This window comes from Balaenoptera physalus (assembly GCF_965194825.1).
Source record: "Balaenoptera physalus genome assembly, chromosome: 3".
NCBI lineage: Eukaryota > Metazoa > Chordata > Mammalia > Artiodactyla > Balaenopteridae > Balaenoptera > Balaenoptera physalus.
In genome coordinates this window covers 115,725,370-115,732,675 of record NC_138890.1, presented here as the reverse complement: position 1 = coordinate 115,732,675, position 7,306 = coordinate 115,725,370, and positions in this window count along the sequence as shown.

The following is a 7,306-nucleotide window of genomic DNA, read 5'->3' as shown; positions in this document are numbered from 1 at the left end:
ACTGAGCATAATTAATAAATAATTTTATTAAAAAATATGAATATATATGTACCATACAAGCAGTGAATACTCACTTTTTGTTACATTGCTATGCAATACTTACCAAAAAAATCATATTTTAGGCCAAAAGAAAATATTGCAAAGGGTATAATTTGTATTGGCTACATCCTCAGATCACAAAATGCCATAAATTCTAACCATTTTGAAATTTAGAAACACCCTCTTAAATAACTATTGGGTTCAAAAAATAAAATTAAAATGGAAATTACAGATCATTTGTATTTGTCTTTATCTAACTTATTTCACTAAATATAATAGCCTCTCCATCCTTCCATATTGTTGCAAAGGGGAGAATTTCATTTTTTTTATGGCTGAGTAATATTACATCATATATATTCATATATATATATCACCTCTTCTTTATTTATCCATTCATCTGTTGATGGACACATAGATTGCTTCCATATCTTAACTATTATAAATAATGCAGCTATAAACATTGGGGTGAACGTATGTTTTTGAAGTTCTGTTTTCATTTTCTTCAGATATATACCCAGTAATGGAATTGCTGAATCATATGGTAGTTCTATTTTTAGCTTTTTGAGGCACCTCCACATGTTTTAAATAGTGACTGTGCCAATTAAAATTCCCACCAACAGTGTACTAGGGTTCCCTTTCTCTACATACTCGCTAACATTTGTTATTTGTAGACTTTTTGATGATAGGTGTCACCTGTTCTGACAGGTGTGAGATGATAGTTCATTATGGTTTTGATGTGCATTTCTCTGATGATTAGTGATGTTGAGTATCTTTTCATGTGCCTGTTGGCCATCTGTGTAGTATATATTCTTTGGAAAAATGTCTATTCAGGTCTCCTGCCCATTTTTTACTTGGGTTGTTTGTTTTTCTGATATTGAGTTATATGAGCCATTTATATGTTTTGTATATTAACCTTTTGTCAGTCATATCATTTGCAAATATTTTCTCCCGTTCAGTAGGTTGTCTTTTTGTTTTGTCAATGGCTTCTTTTGCTGTGCAAAAACTTTTAATTAAGTCCCATTTGTTTACTTTTGCTTTTGTCTCTTTTGCCTTAGGACAGAGATAAAAAAAAATATTGCTACAATTTATGTCAAAGAGTGTTCTACCTATGTTCTTATCTAAGAGTTTTATGGTTTCAGATCTTACCTTTAGGTCTTTAATGCATTTTGAGTTTATTTTTGTATATGGTGTGAGAAAATGTTTAATTTCATTCTTTTACATGTAGTTTTCAGTTTTCCCAGCACCCCTTATTGACGAGATTGTCCTTTCTCCATTGTATATTCTTGCCTCCTTTCTAACCTAGATTAATTGACCGTAATTACGTGAGTTTATTTCTGGGCTCTCTATTCTTTTCCATTGATTTATGTGTCTGTTTTTGTGCCAGTACCATGCCGTTTTGATTACTGTAGCTTTGTAGTATAGTCTGAAGTCAGGGAGTGTGATACCTCCAGCTTTGTTCTTTTTTCTCAAGATTGCTTTGGCAATTCAGGGTCTTTTGTGGTTCCATACACATTTTAGGATTATTTGTTCTGGTTCTGTGAAAAATATCATGGGCATTTTGATAAGGATTGCATTAAATCTGTAGATTGCTGTGGGTAGTATGGACATTTAAACAATATTAATTCTTCCAGTGCATGTACATGGGATATCTAGGAAACTACAGATAATTTGGACATTAATGATAATGACAATAACATACTTAAAACACATCAAAGTGGTTCCTATATTTAAAGGCCAATTTGTAGATATAAGTGCTTTTATCATTTAAAAGTTTTTTAAGATAAATAACTAGCATTCATCTCAAGAATCCAGGAAAATAATTGCAAAATAAATGTAAAAAATAGAATTAATAAAAGACACAGACATTAATGAATTAGAAAGAAGAAAAACAATCTATAAGCTCCCTTTTAAAAGGTCATATGTTATGTTTTTGTTCTTCAAGATAGTCCTTTATGAAGACTAGTAAAATAGACATATTTTGGTCTAAGTCACTGTTTTGTAGATAAACTAGGGCATATCTAGGACTTTACATAGGCTACACTACTATAATTGCTCTTCTAACATAATAATGCTTAATATTCAATAGTTTCTATTTCATAACATTGCTGTTTCATTCACACAAATGTTGTTGGAATAAGCCATATAATATCAATGTGCCTGTATTTTCAGTCATCTCTAGGGTGGAGGTATGTTTATAAGCATTTCTATAGCAGAATCAATTAAATATTAATAGTATATTGTTGGAAAAGAAGTACTAATTGAAATAGAAAAACATATACATGTTCTTCACTCTAACTGGGGTTTCTGGACTTTGGACTCTGTACAACTAACTGAGCTTCTGGACAACTAAACCACAAGAGAATTCAACCAGCCAAGACTCAGCCAGACTATAATCACACCCCAGTGTAAATGGTGCCTTGGGAAAATTGTTGAAACTGGAAAACCATTTGGGATAGTGGTGAGCAGTTTCTACATTCTTGAACTCTGGAATTTGTCCTTGAATCTGGAACCTCTCTCTTCCTTGTTCTGGTTGTGGCTGCTTTGGTGAATTTTTAAAATAGTTTTGCTGTAGACAAGTACCTGGCCATTGTGCTTATGGATACACTGAACCAAATGCAGATATTTCTGATTTAAATATTAATTTTTGTTTAGCAGTAAAAATTGCATTATGTCTTTCTAGGATGAGGCCACTTCAGATTTAGGGGGAAAAAATCTTTCTACTAATTCAAAGAGAATTGTTTTTGAGAGATGAGTGCCTTTCTATTCAGTTATTTCCTCACAGGAAATCATGAGACTAGGACCACACCAGCGGGGATGCATGGGTCTAATTTCCTCCTTTCTGCATACTGAAAGAAAGACTATGAAATGAAACTGCACTGGATAATTTTTTTTAGTTTTTTTTTTAATAATTTTTTTTTATACAGCAGGTTCTTATTAGTTATCCATTTTATACATATTAGTGTATATATGTCAATCCCAATCTCCCAATTCATCATACCACCCCCCCCCCCCCGCCACTTTCCCCGCTTGGTGTCCATACATTTGTTCTCTACATCTGTGTCTCTATTTCTGCCCCAAACTGCACTGGATTGTTGCAGCCTACCATGTACTGAATAATTAACGTCTCACATGAGGTACCATTTATAACTGAATGAGTCAGAGTTTGGGACGTGTACTTTGAACTACTGTACTTGTTTACTTTGTATAGGTTAAGGGGTCCAAAGGATCTGAAGTGAGGGTGGGGTTGTCTCTCCTGAAGAAAATGGTGGACCCATTGTTAGTTTCCTGGAGAAAGAATAAAAATAGTCGTGGATTAAGGAAGGGAGGACTTTATCCTCTCTCCTGGTTGGAGGCAGTGGGATGTAACTCTGGTTAAGGAGGACATGATAGAGATAAATGACTGTGGAAGATAAGATGGCGTTGGCTACTTGTTTCATGCTACGGGCTAAAGAGGGAAATGGCTCAAGTGGATCCTCAGTGCAGAGCAATGGCTGATTGACTCTAGCACTAATATCGAAATTTCTATTTTACATTTTTTCTTTTGTTTGTTCTAAGTCTCCATTAATATTTTTCAGCCTTCACTAAAACTTCAAGTGCTACGGTCCAGTGTTATTCATGTTGTGGGGCATTAAGAATAAGTCTGTGTTCACTGCTGAAACAGAGTGGTGGAGGAATGTGAGTTTTCCCCCATTCTGCCCTCTCCTCTGAAGTCAGCTTGGTGGTAGTTGTCAGAAAATTGAATGGACCTCTTGACTGAGTAGAGAGTATTTGTCATACACCAGGCAATAGCTGAGTGCAAGTGGCCACTATATTACTAATGTAAGACATCTTCCCTGCTAATATTCCAAAAGGAGGAAGTTGGTCAGCGTTAGGAGATATTCTGATATCATATACATGAGACTATCTAGCCAGTAGATATTTTAGTTACAGGACGTCCATCACATAGAAAGTCATTCATGCCAGTTAGGATATCTTGGCAATTAAGCTGCACCAGCTTGTGGTATTCAATAACTACCACAGAAAATTCAATGAAGAACTAAATTACTCATGGTTAATAATTAATAATAAAATAATGAGTTTATTACCTTCTCAAAAATGTCTCATGTTGAGAAAGAATATGACAAGAACAGAAAATTGATTTTATACCAAAAGAAAACCAGATTTAAAGTGAATGCAACCTGTTTCCCATAGGATTTTTTCCCTATAATCTCTTTGACTAGAATAAAGGAACATGTTGACCAAGACATGTGGACAAATGTCTATATGTTAAAGACTGATGTTGTTTGGCGTCTCTTTGTTTGTGGGCCAAAGGTATAAATTCTTCCTGTTTCCTAGGAAAATTCTAGAACACTCAAGATTGTTAATAATCCAGTGTTTTCTGTGCTTTTTTTTTCTTGTCAGGATTCCTATTATGCTGTTCTAAACACATGCTGAGGGGATAATTTGCTTACTACAATAGCACTGTGGGAAAGTTAGGTTGATTTACAAAGTATTATAGTTCTTCAAAAGCACAAACACTAAAAAAATCTAATTGGAGATGGGCAGGAAAGAGATGGGCACATACTAAAATCTATATATTATTTTGTTTTCAGCATCAGTTTTGTCACAAAAATGTTGCAGTTCAGTTACTCTGTGTATACATAAAATATCTGCAAATTTTGACAATTACAGATTTTACTTTGATTGGTAGAATATTGTACTTGTTTGGACACAATTATGCATCACAGCAAAACATATGTGCGGAACTTATGTTGTACAGCTATTTTAATGAGCTAGAACGGGGGTTGGCAAACCCAAGGGCCAGTACAGTCACATCCATTTGTTTACATATTATCTTCATGCCTGGAGTTATTCAAACTGCAAAGTTTGAAGGCACAGCCCCTAAGGACTGCTCTCAGTTCTGATGCCAACTGAAAGTTTGAGAGGTTCCTAAAACCACCCTCTGGTTTGATAATTCATTAAAAGACTTCATAGAACTCACTGAAAGTTATTATACTCATGATTCTGGTTTATTACGGGAAATGACACATTAAAATCAGCCAAAGGAAGAGGCACATAGGCCACAGTTTGGGAGAGCTCCAAACACAAAGCTTTTGTTGTCCTCTCCCATGGAGTAATGACCCACTAACCTCCCAGCACTGATGTTTGTCAATATGCCGGGAGTATTACCAGGGAAGATCAGCTGAGCTTTTGTGTCCATAGTTTTAATGGAGTTTTATTCCACAGGCATAATCTCCTTGCTAAGGCTGGATTTAAACCTCTGAACATTGTTTTGTTTTGTTTTGCACCGAGTAGGGTGATTAAATTTTGGGAAAGAGCAGGTAGTAGGGACTTACCATGCCGTTAATAAATGTTTATCGAGGGCCTCCTTTCGGCAAGGTAACTGCCAGGCATACAATTCTCCAATCTTTCACATATTTGTTCCAGACAATGCAGGAGAAAAAGGTGATTTTCTAACTAAGGCACAGAATTATTTGATTCAAAACAGTTTATTCTAGATCTGTAAAGTCATTTTTTCAAATCTAAGCCCTGTGAAGATTTGGTGTTTTTTTTTTTTTACACAATCATTTAAGTTAAAACTAAGCCATATTCTTTCTCCTGTGCCTATTTTCAAGTTGTTAACATAATGGATGGTCATTGAATAAATAGAAGGCAAAGTAGAAAAAGGAAACAAATAGTCCATTGTCTCATCTATCTTCTAATTTTAGGTTTTAAAAATGAAGTCGTAACTCTACTCTTTATATTCAATATATCTTATCTTTCCCCCATTCATCATTATACTTGTATTTTCAAGTTATTACACATTTTTAAAAAACATCATTTTGATGGTTATATAATAATTCTTGCATGGATTTAGCATTGTTGATTTTACCATTTGACTTTAGTTTTCTATATTTTTCTCAAATAATGTTTTTATTTCTTTGTTTGGTGGGATAATGCACCAGAATGCCACTTCAAACATTTTTTTTCAAATCTATGCAAACCATAGGGTAATCCAGAACCTTTCTTCTAATAGATATCAATTGCTTATATAATAAAACACATGTATTTACATATGAATTAAATTTAATAATCAAGTCAAATAAGCTTTCTTATTTATAATTTTCTTCACCTTGACAAAAGAAATATTTAATGCTATGTCTCATTTGTATGTTTAATCAAATCGAGTTTTCAGAAGATTTCCACATAAGGAAGGAACAAAAATCAATGTTGTCTAGTAAGGAGTGATTGTCTTGGGCAGTGTGGATTGGCCTGAGATGGGCAGTCACAAGGTTAGACGGTAAGAGGGTGTTCTTTATGATTCTGCCACCCAGAAGGCAGGAAGTGGGGTTTCGACCTCAGCTCTGCCTCCTAGCTGGTGGCCCGGATGCCTCCACCCTTCCTCTTGATGTACTACTTTTCTCTGTAGGTCATTCCATCATGACCTCCCTCTTCTTCTGCTTAGAAGTACATGACGTTGCGCCCCTGTTGCTCAGCCTAACGCCTTCTCTCCGTTCTCCCAATGTTGGCAAGGTTCTTGGTTCTGAAGTGAGGTTATTTCTTTCCTCACGCGACACAGAGCTATCTGTTCTCAGTGTCTTGCTGCGCTTCTAGTGATAATAGTTCTTTATTTAGCTTCCTCTCTATTACAGCTTTTCTCTCCCTAGGAATTTGGCATGAGTTTCCGAGGGCTGGATGGGAAGGCAATCAAGTGCTGCCTCTCATGCTGCACCCAGATTTGTCCTCCTTCTCAGACCTCAGCCCTGTCCACTTAACAAGGCTGGTTCTCTCATTCCCTCCTCTGGGGTAGAACTCTTTCCCCACCAAGTACATTGCCTGTCAGAGGATAAAGGAGGAGTTTCTGCTCCCCAGTGGTTTCAGGGCCTCAGGCCTAGAGGTTGGCTGTCAGCATCTCCCACTGTTCTTCCCATGATTCTCCTTGGTCCTCTTAAAGTTGTGCTCTGGCGAGCCTGTCTACAGGCTACCCTGACATGTTTAGACCTGTCTGAGTTCTCAACTTCTCAACTTGAGCTAATGTTCTGGGACCCTCACTCCACTGATTTAGAAATTATTGTACTTGATTATTCCTTTGTTAACACTAATTTAAAAATCTCACATCACTAAATCTCCACCGAGTTTATTTTTCAAATTCATTTGTGTACCAAACTACAATTTAATCGGGAAACTGGTCTAATACCCTTGTGAAAATGTGATTAATTTCTTTGGAACCTTGCCTGACGAAGTAGATGTTTTCTGTTTTTATTTTATGTTCACTCTTCTTCTCATG